The sequence below is a fragment of the Colossoma macropomum genome, unplaced genomic scaffold (genome assembly GCF_904425465.1).
Source record: "Colossoma macropomum unplaced genomic scaffold, Colossoma_macropomum, whole genome shotgun sequence".
Classification (NCBI taxonomy): Eukaryota; Metazoa; Chordata; class Actinopteri; order Characiformes; family Serrasalmidae; genus Colossoma; species Colossoma macropomum.
In genome coordinates this window covers 27,256,742-27,271,799 of record NW_023494802.1, presented here as the reverse complement: position 1 = coordinate 27,271,799, position 15,058 = coordinate 27,256,742, and positions in this window count along the sequence as shown.

Genomic DNA, 15,058 nt, shown 5'->3' with positions numbered 1-15,058 from the left:
CTGATTGAGCTATTAACTACATTATTAAAGGATTACCAGGCTGCATGTAAACGTGGTTACTGTGAGAAGCCTATGTGCTTTAAAATGATGTTATAATAACAGCTACCAGGAACATGATTAATGTAATATAGGTGTGAATTCTGTGACTTCTGTGAAAACTGCTATATAAATAATTGTGTTTAACTATTTTTTTCATTGTTTTCAGCAATTAAAGTAGCCAGATTAGCTGAATAGCTACCTTGCTTCCTAGCTGACATTACTTAGTAGCTCCCAACTGATGGCCGACACAACCTGAGCTCAAATAAACAAACATTACTCACTGCTGCCCTCTAACTGTGTTAAATATATAATAAAATAACAATAAAAATTTGACCTTTTGTTGTGTTCATAAGACCCCTGCCATGTCTCAATAAACATGTTTTCTGTTTTCCTTAATTTATATGTATTTCTTTTATCCCAACTGATGAAAATGCACCTAGTTTACATTCTGTTTGTTACAATGCAAACATATGATTGTGAAAGCCATCAACTAAGGAAAATAAGCCTGAATAATTGGGATTGGCGCAAATAAATGTGATTAGACCATAATTACGACCTAATATGGCCTAATTTTACTCAGTGTAAGGTTGCATTAGGTGCATTTGATTAGACTGGAATTGTATAGCGTAAGAGATATTTTGTTTGGCTACCACTGAGAAATTTAGTCCATATTTAAAGTGAGTTTTCTCAGCGAGCCTTTACCACAGCCCTGTCAGAACCTGTTCCCTGCAGTGCAATCAGCCGTGTTGACGAGGCTTTCACAACAGGCGCAAGCACAGAATCACAGATGTGCTCAGCTGTGACTGAACCATTGTCTGTCTCACCTGTGAAGCCCCAAACAGAACATTCTCAGGCTTTCTTACACACTCTCTCTATGTCTCTCTCTCTCTCTCTCTCTCCTCTCTCTCTCCTCTCTCTCTCTCTCTGTCTCTTTGAGAAAAAAATTCTCTTGTTGGATGGCGCCATCATCCATCTCCACAGGAGAACAAAACCCCTGATTCCCTCAGTGGGCAGCGGAGATGACCCCAATAAAAAGGTGAGGCTCAGAGTGCCAGAGAAAGGCCATCGGAGTGACCTCAAACCACAACCGACAAACCAAGACTTTAAAAACCCCTCAGAAACCCTGCAGAGTCTTGAGCTTCACAGTAGTACCTTTTTTAACACCTGTAGCCTGGCATGTGTTTGCTGTTCCTTTACGGAGGTTGAAATCTATAAACTGTCTTTACTTTCTCAACATCAAGTGAGGTGTGAGCTGTGTGTGAAGAAGTAGCACTGCTGGTCATTTCTTAAAGCATGTAGCTGTCAAAAATGAGATTGATGTGGTGGATTGAACTTCAAGAGTGTAAAGCTAGCTAGCCAGCAAATTGATCATTTACCAACCACTCTCCAGACACAACAGCTAAAGCGATAATAATGTGTTATGTGAAATAATGAATGTAAGCATCAGGGTCAGATACTGAGCTAGCTAATAGTTTGAAGAGCAACTTTGTGGCTATTTTTCTGCTTGCTAGGAGTGGCAAATCTTTACTGTTAGAGTTAGGCCTTTAGTTCGGGTTGTAAATGTCAAAACTCTGTGGAAAAAAAGGAAAAAAATCACCTATAAAATAGTGACAATTTCTGCTAGCACCCCATTGGAATCTAGTAGTATTTAGTATCACAATACTTGAAGGCATTGTCATGATAGATGATACAGAGCTTGATAAGTTGGAGCAGGCAAAATAGAAGCAGTAGTGCTACATTTAAAAATACTGTAAAATTGCAAATCAGTACCCAGTAATTGACTGTAAAATTAAATATTAAAAAACACTCAATTTTACTCAATTTTATATTACATATTATGTATTATATTTATACTGTGTTTTGCACCATATATGCACAGAATATGTCAAGTTTGAATTTTTACATTTATAAACAAAATTTTAGACAGCTTATCTTTGGTTGTACTTTCCACAAACATGAACAAAAAATCTTGCCAATATCAATAAACACCAACATTCATAACAGTCAACACCTCAGAGTTCCAACAAAAAGTTTTAAAAGTTATTAAAACACCAACATCTGAATAGTCACAATACATAAATGTTGTTATTTATGTTTGTATTAATGTTTTATTCAGTTGCTGTCATGTCCCATAATGCTGTGTGGTACAGCTGAATGTCAACCTCACAGTGAATTTCTGTTATTACAGATAATCTCTGAATATCTGAATGATGAATACACTGTTCTCCTGTGGAGAGTGTTAAATATTGTGAAATCTTTAATAATAAGTTACAGTGATCTTTTTGTAATGAAGCATGTGGTCGTTCAGTGTTCTTTAAGGACTGACGATATCCACAATATGTTTATTGAAAACATATTGTGATCTCATTTATCAGGGTGCTGTAAAATATTTTCACGTTACCCAGCCCTATCTTTATTGGGTAACTATCTTCCGGATGTTCTAGTGATGAGTAATTTTGTTTTGTGTCACTGATTATGAAGGGGATTGGCACATGCTCACTGCATGGCTAATGATGGATTTGGTGGATTTCTTTTGGCATTTGTGGTTCGGAATTTACTGAACTTCTGTCCACAAAGAATTGCATGCATGCAGACACAGCTCTCTGCAGCATCATCTGGTAAACTGCAAGCTTCCTCAGCACAATTAATCCCAACATAATTGAATATTATGACTTCTTGAAAGAACATCTGGAATCAGACTTTAATTACATAACGCCATCTCTACAGTTAGGATTTGGTAGCAGTTGTTAAGCTCACAAGAGAAAAAAATGTTTTGTGGAGGTTGGGTCTTAACAGCATATCAGTTTGCTAATATTAGCATACTGGCTGTGAGGAGGAGAGTAGCGAGGTCAACCTGCTATTGTTTCTCCAGGGGCACAGTGAGGAAGAGACTGGCCACCAGTCCATAGCAACAACACAATTAACAACTCTGGGTAGAAAATAGAATCAGCTCATGCTTCTTTCTCAGCATATCCCTACTAGCTGCCTGCAGTTGAGACATGGCTAGCAAAGGAATATGCATTTCAGTACACAGTGCGCTGTTTTACATTGTTGAAAACAAGTTATATTAATTATCATCTATGCTATTACAGTAAAGAGTGATGTAAGCTAAAATATATCGTCTAAACTAGGTTTTGGCTCAGCTGCATGTAGGCTGACCACTGCATGCAGAGTATTGTGAACAGTTTGCAGTGAGACTGGTGCATCTATGCACAGTAACATCGTTAGTATGCCAACTAGTAATATTCCAGATTGGGGCCACCAATAATTGACCATCTGCACATTTCTGACAATTTCTGCCTCCATTACTTACTGTTTCTACCAAATGAGTTCAAACAGTAGTACCATAGTAAATAAGACTATTTAAAAAAAAAAAAAGTATTCGGACGTTAGATATTTACAAGGATTATCTGTTTAGACCCATTAGTACTCTCTGTTGGGAGGTGGCTCTCTTTGCATTTTCATCTTTTTCATCTCTTATTTATTATTTAATTATGTTCATGTCATTAAAAGTGACATAATCATGACAGTCAATATGCTACAAACTAATGCCAGCTAAGTAAGGTAAGGTCAGTATTTCTCTGCTCCTCCTTCTCATTAAGTAACTTTTTTATTCTTGTCTTCTCTATGCCACCTTTTTTTCTGCTGCTGCTGTCCATCTTCACATGATTCACATTTGAAAATTACTACATCAGTAATGGAGCAAATGAGTACCGCCTGTTCATGTGCCTGTGTCACCCGGTACCAGATTCACAATGTCACACTGAATCTGATATGATGATCTCTCAAGGTTCATGTAAGATTCTTATTTGAATTTCTGTTCCATCCCTAAATAGTGCAGCAGTTACCTGCTAGCACCTGTGCAGGTGTCTGAATGTAACTGCGAAAACATGGGAAATGAGAATAAGAAGCTAAAATCTAATCTCTATTCACTGTATGAGACTCATTTACAGTCAGCAAACCGGGGATGAACCACTTGAGGTGGGTGTCACTGGTTTACTGGTGTCACCCTAAATTATTAGATATGCACTTAGATGTGACATTTTTAGCTTGTCTGAGCATTCTTGTGCTTATATGTGTGAAGTTATACATTAGCCCACAGTAACACCGCCTCAAAATGCCTTTGGCCCACCGAGAATACTCCAGAGTCTCCCGATTACCCATTCCAGCATTGAAAATGGCCACCACTGCCAACCTTTGACTTTTATAAAGATTTATTTACAGCATTTCAGATGGTTTTTCTCCTGATTGTTGGAAGTTGATGTAAAGAACCACCATGAGAGATGTAGCAACAGAAAAGAAGCGACACGATAGATTTCCGAGATTCCTCTGAAAACCCAGAGGACCACAGCATGTGCTATTTATGTTCATTTCACCAAACCACCATATCGATGAGCCATCACAATCTCACTGTTCAATGAGATTACATCAAACAGATTTTCAAACTGATTACATTACGGGAAGTGTATAACCCATTTTTTTCATTTTGGCCCCTGGAGGAAAAAAAAGAAACCCTGTCTGACTATTTTTCGACTTGTTTCTCCAAAATCAATCTCCTTGCAAAAGAAAAAAAATGGCAGCCTTACAGCAGGTTGTAATTACGACCTTCCAATCTGTGATTGCTATAGCCTCGGAGCGCTAATTGATTCTGACACGCCATTTTGTTCTGTTAAAATCCTCTCTGAATATCAAGTGTGCTCTCAGCTTTGGAATTCAACAGATGCTACATACGCTCATCCACAGACAACTTTTCAATACTAGATGTTTTCCTGTTGTCCATGTTTTCATTTCATTTTCATGTGCAAAGTTGTATCTTTGGCAACAGAGTAAACATGGCAAACAAGGCAAGAAGCCACATCCCCTATTTCTCAGTGCTTTATAGGGTTCAAAAGGTGACTAAAAGCATGAAATGTTTTATGCTCCAGTGCATCAGTAAATGTTTGACATGACTAGTTGTTTACATTCATACTGAAAGTGATTACCTCTCATTAAAATCTTTATGCATAAATTACTGAAAAATAAAGCCAGAGGATATGTTACATTCAAATATCACTTCACGCTTTCAGTAACATACAGTGGATGTTTGCTTTTAAGGCTGAAATTAGTATTCTGGAAGGGTTTCGTGCTGTGATTGACTTTCTATAAACTGCATTTAGAGTCCAAACACTGGTACTGCCATTAGCATGAAAATGACAAGTGACTTCACAAAGGATTGAGTGCAGTAACAGAAAGTGTAGCTTTTCTCTTTTCATTCCCAGAAGTCCAATGAAATGCTCTCAACTTTTAAGAATCACAAGCTTTTTTATACAAGTACAGACTTTCTAACCTTGCATGATAGTGTTCAAAATAGGGCCACTGCAAAAATAGCTAGCCTTCTCCATTAGCTGGAGATGCATTTCTGACCTGTATCTGCTGGAGGATAACAGATACATGATGACAGAAAATGTGTCTGTATCTGACAGATTTGTTCAAGGAAGGCTATGCTGAACCGGTCAGAATGAATTCTCTTAAAAATTAAAGTTTCTTTAATTTTTGGCAGAAAACTTTTTTGTTTGGACTTCATATATATATATATATATATATATATATATATATATATATATATATATATATACACACATCGATCAGGCACAACATTATGACCGCCTACTTGTTTCTATGCTCATTGTCCATTTTATCAGCTCCACTTACTATATAGGTGCACTTTGAAGTTCCTGTTATATATATTTGAAGGGATATATCTGTCTTAAAAGCACAGTAACAAAAACAGCCTGTTTAATTCTAAGGTATAAAAAAAGAGGTTGGAAAATGGCCTGTATGACTGTTTTTGGTACATAAAAACCAACACAAGGGGCTCCCAAGTGGCGCAACCATCTAAGCGTTGGCCCTATCATCAGGAGATGGCGAGTTCGGTCCCTGGTGATGCTACAGCCATCCGTAGCCGGGAGTCCAAGAGAGCACAATTGGCCTCGCTCTCTCTGGGTGGGTAGGATGGCCCCTCCTTCTCCCCCCATCACTTAACGCGATGCTAGTCAGTGCAGCTGACGTAACAGATCTGGCGGTTGGCGCTTTCCTCTGAGCGTGTTCAGCTGTCCAATGACGTTGTGTGAGCAGCAGTTCGAAAAGATGCTCTTCACAGGTCTCGGAGGAAGCCTGTACTAGCCTTCGCCCTCCTAGCCTTGATGGTATCGTGCAATTGGGGGAGTCCTAACTAGCAGATGGAATTGGAGACACCTAAATTTGGGGAGAAAATTGGGTAAAAATCCTAAACATTGTAAGTGGACCTTATCTATTTACAGCCATTTCATGTATAAAGTTGTATAATACTAGCATTGTAACAAACAGGGCTGAAGTGGGAACTAAATTTGAGCACTGCACTTTTGTCTAGACCAGCCCACTACAACCACAGTGACCCACCCCCAACATGACCCCCTAAAACTGCAATGAGACTAAGCTTGCTATAGTTATAGTGAGTGGACCCATATTTTCGAACAATAAACATGGTTTATATCTATAAAATATATAATCATGAACATATCAGAGACATTCCAGAAACATGCTAATGGAATAAAATAATTTCACCAGATAAAATGACTGAAAACAAATACCATTTACCATTTAAGTGCGGCCAGTAGCTAGCTAGATACCTTTTTCATTGTTTCACTGATGTAGCTAGGAAAAGGCTCTCAAATGTGGTGCTACAGTGAGAATGTGAGTTATTGATCAGTGTTGTTTTTATCCATCCCAACCAATATTATGACCAGCCGTCACTGTTATGAGACGTCTGTAAGAATGTAACAAGAATGTTCAACTTATTTTAAGAAGCAATCTAAAATTATCTGCCAATAGAATAAGATACAATTATTGAAAACATATACAAAATATCTAGAAATAGGTTGAAGAGGCTTACAATGGTCTTGCAACAGTCTCCTAATGAGACATATTACATACAGTCATATGCAAAAGTTCAGATACCCCTGGTCAAATGATGTTTCTTTTTTTTTTTAAGTAAAAACATTTTAATATGTCTTCTACAGCAAACAAACTTAAATGCGGCATTTTTGTGCAAATTATAGAGCACGATTTCTGTTTATTTGCTGCAAGTTACATATTGGAAACATATTAAATGTGTCATTCATTTTGCACAGGATATTTTTTTTTCTAATTTGTTAAATTTAGCAAAAAAAACAGTAATTGTGCATTAAAATGTACAGAAGTGTTTTCTCTGTAGAGAATGTTTACTTATTTCCACTTGAACACAGGGAGCCCAAACCGTTGCATATGACTGTACATTGACTATATTTAAGATGCTTTCACTTGCTGAGATATCATTTTTGTAGTGCACACGTTTTTCCCATTTTTCCTATTATCCATTCCTGGTAGTCACCCCATCTTACAATAATGCACAATGTGATTATATCAACACACACACACACACACACACATACACACACACACACACACACACACACACCTCCTAAGGGCTTCCTCTCTTCTGCTACAAAATACACTAATGTGAACTCTAATCTAATAGCATGCATTCTCTCCCCTTTGGCAGAAGTCATTGTAAAACTCCTCCCTGGGCAGCTAACTAGCTCCTGCAAGCAAAACAGCCCTCCTCATTTAGGCCTGTCATACAAAGTTGCAGCCTCTTTGTTTGTCTTTAAATGTGCGAATCATGTCTTTAAACATGCCATCAGGAGTACTCTTAAAAGAAGGAACATAGAGAACACATTGCCTCAGTCTAATTTTGATGCAGAAGTGAACATGTCAATATCCCGCTTTGAAAGCGCTCAGCGAAATTATTTCCACATCAGCCTCTCTCAGTCAGTCCTGATCAATAGTGAGAGATGTGCTGAGACACAGCCTGCCCTGTCTCACCGCACATGCAATCGTTTATCATTTTAGGGCCCATTAAACACAATCGTATTTCCCAAGTCATCATTGGGCTAAGCTGTAGGGGTTTTGTTTATTCCTATTCTGCTTGCATGAACCAACAATGAAAACAAGGGCGCAAAAGTTGAATTGATGGGAACTTAATGGCTTAATCTGTTCTCCACACTGTAAAATGTAAAATTCACCACGTGAGGAACATTTCAGTCCTGCTGGAGATGTTCACTCTTGGCTTACTAAGCCTTTTGTGGCAGTTTCAGGTACAAATCGAGTCACTGTGTTATGTAGGAAACTGGCGCACAAGCCTAAACGTGCTGTTCATGGGTCATGTGCATGGAAAAATTTTAAATGTGCTTCTTTTCCTCATGCATACGCATTTGAGGGTGGGCTGTGAACAACGTGGGAGAATTGTTTAAAAAGTGGGTGGAGATATTACAAATGTGGCTGGCTGATTACGTATTCCACTCAATCTACTAAAATTTGATCAACTCATGGCAGTTTTGTGTTGTTTTTATATCTTTTGAAACCAGGTGTATACTTGATTTATGTCTCAAAAACGTGTTGTAGAAAAATTTCCTTGAACAATTGCAAAACACAGTGGTCAGAAGGAGGCATGAGCCTCAAACAGGTGCTGAAAGAATGTTTACCATCAGAATGAAACAGTTCAAACTCAAGACTAGATAAACGTATGTAGGACGATGCTAATGTTGTAATCAAGACTTCTAGACGCGCGTCAGCGTCAAAACCAAGGCCTGGACACATTGAATCCGAGTCAAGACCAAGACCAGGACAACATGTTTTATATAAACATGTAGAGCAAGGACTGATTTATTCTAAGGTGTTGTTAATATTCAATAATGATAGCAAACAAATCCAAACCAATCACCTCAGAGAGAGGCACTGTACTTGGGTGGTCTCTGAAACAGTTTCTGAGTCTAGCTTACCCTGAAATGAACTCGTAACACTTTACAATACTACTACTACTAATACTACTACTACAGGGAGATTCACTTGAAAGAGGCCCCGAATATTCTGTTGTAACTCCTATTAGGACAAAGCAATCTGAACCAAAAAATACGCTGCATGCCTTGACGTATGTGTAATCGATTGCATTACATGTGATGCTAAAAGTGATCTCTGTTTTCTGCAAGAAGTTGCGGAGTGATGGAGGTTAAATGTTGCGACAGCTGTCCAGCGCCTACCTCATCGCTCCAACGTAGGGGCATCCCAGCTTGTTCAACGCTCCATATACTGAGGAGCACATTGCACGTTATTTCCTAATTTGCAGGAAAATCAATGGCTTGTATGCAACAATATATCGTTGTTGAACAAAGGTTTTTGGTTTGGGTTTATTTTTAGTTTTATTTTTTATTTATTCAAAAAAATGCAGTATTAAAAAACAAAAAATTACATGACAAGGGCTGAGCTCAGTTTCAAGATATTGCAGTGATGTTGATTTACTTATTCAGTAAGGATATGCCAGGAAAAATATGCTTACAAATAGCTTTTTCCCAAAAGCATCCAAATGTTGAGATCATCTTAACTGGTAGAAAGAGTGTTCAGTGTGATGCTCGCTTTAACATTTAAGAATCATCTTTGTTCTAAGATTCTTGTAGTAAAAATCCAGCTCTGCTCAGTAAGTGAGTTGAGTTGAAGTGGGTGTATTAGATCAGGAGAAAGACCGAAATGTGCAGGGTTGGAGAACTCCAGAACCAGTTACAACATTGATCACCAACCCTCCTCCTGGAGATCTACTTTCCTGCAGAATTTAGTTCCAATCTGCAACCAACATGCTGCTCCTCCTTACCTTACACTAATGTAGTTGATCCAGCCAATCAAGAACTTCTGAAGAAGTGGAGGGTGGTGGCTGATTGTGTGGCTGATTGTGGTTGAAACTAGACTCTGAAGGAAGGTAGATCTCCAGGAACAGGGTTGGTGTCCACTGCTTTAAAAGAGCTTGAAAATTGTGCTTTTCAAAATTTCTACTGATCCATGCATCATGAAAAATGTAAAGGGCAAAAAAAAAGGTCTTCTTACAGCAATGATAACATAAAATATAACAAGCAACACTATGATAACAAAGTGCTGTGTAGACTCTCTGGTGGAAATTGCACACAACGTGCAAAAGAACATTTTGTAATGATGCTTGTGCTTTGGATCTCTTCCTCTAGGCCATGGGTCACAGCCCAAAATGTTAAAAAGAGCCATTTTGTCCTTCTAACAAAAATCAAACCATCTTGGGAGCCACAACATTTTATGTCCATTTTACCGTCTTAGCTGTAAATATGTCTCAGTATGTGTTCATGTACTAGTATAGGCTAAAAATATAATAGAAACGAAAACACAGACTTTACTTTGCTCTGCTTTAAGCTTTAGCTCAGCTATAGCTGCTTTTCTCACATCTCCAGCAGGACATTTTTCTGCAAATGTAGAACAGTTTCTTGTAAAACGTCCCTCAACATTCGACTTTTTACGAGGCTGAATCAGCTTCTTTTTTTAATTTTCCCATTCCACTTTAAATGGTGCCCAAGGGGCCAGACTGTAACTGCTGTACCATTTAAGGTGGAACGGGAAAATTTGAACAAGGAGCTGGCAAACGAGAAGCTGACTTCAGCTTTGCAACTTTTTAGTGTTTGACAGTTTCTCGTTGCAGATTAAACGTATTAAGTAACCAGCTGGAGTGATTATAAATGCAAAAATATCTGTTTGTCTCCAAATTATTGATGTTTGTCTTACATTTCTCTCTTTGCCGTTTTGTTAGCTATTAGCTAGGTGAGATTGTTGTCTGCATTGCTATGGTGACCAGCAGTCTGTGCACCAACCTTCAGGGTTAAATGGTGAATGAGCAGTTATACATTAACTCCAACGTTTAAGAACGTTTATTGTTAAAACTGTGTTAGAATGATCAGCAGAGCTTTATTTTACTACAAAGGAGGATTATTTTATTTTTACCTAAAATCTAATTCTGCTGTGGAGCTGCAACAGGGCAGTAAAAGAGCTGCATGCTGCCAACCCCTGTTCAAACAGTCAAAGCTTAGTCAAAACTTAATGAAGGACTATGATTGTAAGTGAATTATGTTCTATTGTCATCATATCTTCATCAGTATAATGTCGAATTTGGATTTGAGACCTAAACATTGAGTTGGATATTCTTTCTGAGCCTGTTCATGTCATTAATATGTAAAGACATATGATGTGGTCCTTTATTATGGTCCTCCCATCAAATCTGGCCTGACATCTGTGGCTTTAAAATTACTATTTTAACTCGTAGTAGTTCACAAACACCATATTTTATTATATTTTTCATTTTTGTCTCATGACTCAGTAATACTACTTCTTTCAGTTTTACCAAAAAAATCTTAGAAGTGCAGCTTTAAAGACATTGAAATGAAAAATAATGTTCTTTGGCTGAGGCTGTGCACAAGAGTACATGATGTTGACTTTAATCAACCAGCAACCCCCACTATGCACACCTGTTGTACCCTCTGAGCAATTTTACAAAATAACACGCTGTTACATAATCAAGGCTAATCAATGAAGGATCAGAAGAATGACATTTACAACAGATAGCTGCGTGTGCAATAATCTAGAAACTTCCCTACACAAGTGTGAATGTCTCTGTTGAAACCATCTATTATCTATTAGATCTATTATCTTAATAAACACTGCAAAACAAGTCCTGCGGAAATACCCTGCAATAACAAAATAACAGATGATCCGTTTAATCTAGTGTTGTGGGAAATGGTCAGTGTTTTGGAAACCGTACATCTGCCTTCTCTCAGCGATAGTGCCCAAGTGGTGACACCCCAATGGTTTCAGGGTTGTAAACAGTAATGACAGCACTTCCAAACAGTTCATGCACATCACAATGACCACTAATGTCCCAACCTTATTACAATGTCCTTACTATTGGTCTCGGTAGAGTTCATTTATTGTCACTGTTGATGTACAGGGGACCTAATTGTCCATAAAGATTTACCACAGGTAACAAACATACTGTACTGATGTTAGAATATGCTTTGCATTCTCTTAAATGTAAAAACTGCTGTACTCTTCTCTTATTTTTTCTTCTCCCCTTTCCCTCAAATAAAAGTAAGAGTAAAATAAGCAATGTAAGAGTAGTTGGAATCATGATAGAGGTAAAGGGCCTTGAAGAGAAGTGTCAAATTAAGTCAAATTTGTCAAGTTTAAATGAAAGAAAGTGTATATTTCATCCATTATGCATGAGGGACTTGGCAACCAGTCATCTTCAGCAGTGTTTAAAAATGAAATATGAGAGTCTTCGTTAACAGGCTGTGACCACCAGAAATAAATACATTCAGTGGATATGATTTTATGGTGCCTTTTACGTTCAGCTCAGCTTTTAGGAGGTTGTAGATATGGTCTGAGGAGAGTGCTTTTGAGGAAGGATTTCATCTTGGTATGAATAAAATGTTGTGTATAAAGAATGCTTTTGCATTTACAAATCATAGGTGATGATGTTTCACTATATGGCAAACATATATTTAAAACCAGAAGGGTGGACAAGGTTGAAAGAGTACAGAAAATCCCCTTTAGTAAAGGCATTTTCACACTCAATATTTGAGTCTGCACTCAGGACCAATTTGGGCTTGTTTGGGGGAGGGGTGCATTATTGCTGGTTTGCAGAATTCTATCTGAACCATGGACTGATTACACAATTCCATATGTCATTTCTCTGCACACAGGTTTGTCACATAGTAGGCACTAGCTTCACTAGCTCAGTAGGCATTCCATCTCCTCCGCTGTCCACAACAATCCTTTCTCTACCATCACGAATATGCTCTCCTCGAAAAACTCCAGTATCTACAGTTACCATCCAAAACCTAGTTTGTTATCAGTCCCTTATTATACTAAATCAGGTAATGCTGATGGAATTTAACAAATCCATAAAGTGGCTGGAAAGCACAGAACAGTAAAGAACTATGTTCTTCTAACTGTATTCTTCTAACTGTATATATCTAGTAAATAACTGACAAACACCACATTCTTTTTACTGTATTTTACTGTATTTATGTTTATTTACAAAATATTTAACATTAGAGGCTGGTGGGTGTGGTGGCACACCTTGAGAGCATCAACTTCATAAATGAAGAAACATGCAAGTTACATTGTCCCTTTTTTATTAATTAATTTTCATATGGGGGGTCCTATTAATAGAGCCCATTAGATTCTAGTTACTCCACTGCCTATTGTGCTAATTATTCTAAAACAACAAATTAAAAAGAAAATATCAAAAGAACGTAATAGTTACCTAGCTAAGATTAGTTAGCCAGTGGTTCTATAATCCATTACAAATTACAAAATTCTAGCCAGACCAGATAATATTGGGATACTCTCTCCTTCATCACGGGGATTTTTAGCATATTAGCATGGGGGTAATTAGCACATTAGCATTATCATGACACTACCATCGACAGATTGCTCATTGAGTTTAACACTATGAGCTAGCCGCATGAGAGAGATCTGAATTTATCACATTCCACCTCTGAGGGTGGGAGACATGTTCCTGTGCTGTTGTTTCAAACATCCTTTGGATATGTAGTATAAAAGTATGCTTCAAGCCTCTTTGTTGCTTTCCTATTTGGTGTGATTTGTACGCTTTGGAATATCTTGGCCTTGTTGTGGAATGAGCTGTAATGAGAAACACTGAGGATACACTGGAGTGGAGAAGCATTACTATTGTTAGACACCATCAGTGTGGGAGACACATGACGCGGTGGGGTTTTTTCACGGACAATTCCTTAAATGGCCCCCTCTGACAGGCACACACAATAAGCCTGTCATGTGCAGCATGAATAAATTGAGTTTGCCTCTATTCATGTTCCCACTTTGAGCCATCATTTCCTGAGATGGAATATCAACAGGGTTGATGACAGGGGCAGCAGAAGAGAGGGCATATGTATGGTGGTCTTTTCACTGGGCTTCAATTGCCTTATGTATTTGTCTATGGTGAAAAGTGTGGACATATCCTTCTTTTTTGTGTTTGTGTGTTTTGTATGTTTTCCCAGTACAATGCAGGTCAGAGACTATACTTTTGTTTACTTAATCTCCAATGAAAATCAGGAAAAAGCTGAAAACAAATACATGACAGAAAATGACACAGGAGCCTCAACATCGACATATCGCTTTTTTCAGTATGTAGTGTGTTCACCCTTGTTACAGCTTCCATTGTTTTCAGACAACTTGCTTTCAGTTAAAGAAACCTGCATGGATTTTTTTCACTCCAAAGTTCAGTCCTACAAGTTGGTTGCATTTTCTGCTTCACATGATCCAAATAATCCCAAACACATTTAATGATGTTAAAGCCTGGACACTGGGGTGGCCAGTCCACTGTTCTAAGAACACCAGCAGTTTCTTTATTTGATAAAGTACTTCTTAATATTCTCAGCAGTGTGCTTGGGGTCGTTATCTTGCTGTAGAATGTATTTTATGTCAATTCTGGAGAGTATTACATGATGTAATACATATATTTTTTGTACTTGTCAGCATTTATCACCATCTCCAGATAATGTTATACATACCTGAACGTCCACTGATCCTCCTCCATGCTTAACTGATAGCTGTGGACATAGTTTAAAGAGTCTTTCATCGTATTGACAGCATGCTTACTTATTACATGTTGCTTTCAGTTACTTCAAGAGATTTTGAATTTAGACTCATCAGTCCATAAAACCTTACTCCCAGTCTAGTCATGTTTAGTTTTGGTGCTCTAGTGCATTTCTTTCAGTGCTAAGTCTGTCAAAAATGAAAGCTTTGAGTACTGTTTATCTGATGGTGTCAGTTTTGATGGTCTACCAAGTTTTGCATGGTCAGGAGTCCAATTTCAATTTACTGCTTTCAGTAGGTTTTTTAACTCCAGTTCTTTATAGCTAAGTTGTGTTTGTATAGCTTGTGTAGTTTTGTATAGCTTTGTATAGCTTGTCTGAATGTTAGGAACACCTTTAAGAACCGCTTTTATTGAGAGGACACAGGTGTAACTCATTGGATTTAAGACTAGGAAGATGGAAGAGTTAAAGATGCAGCAGCGTGCACAAAAGTAAAGAGTGGACAAATTAAATGTTGAGAGATTTGATACTTTGATACTTATACTTAGTGTTGGAGGCTT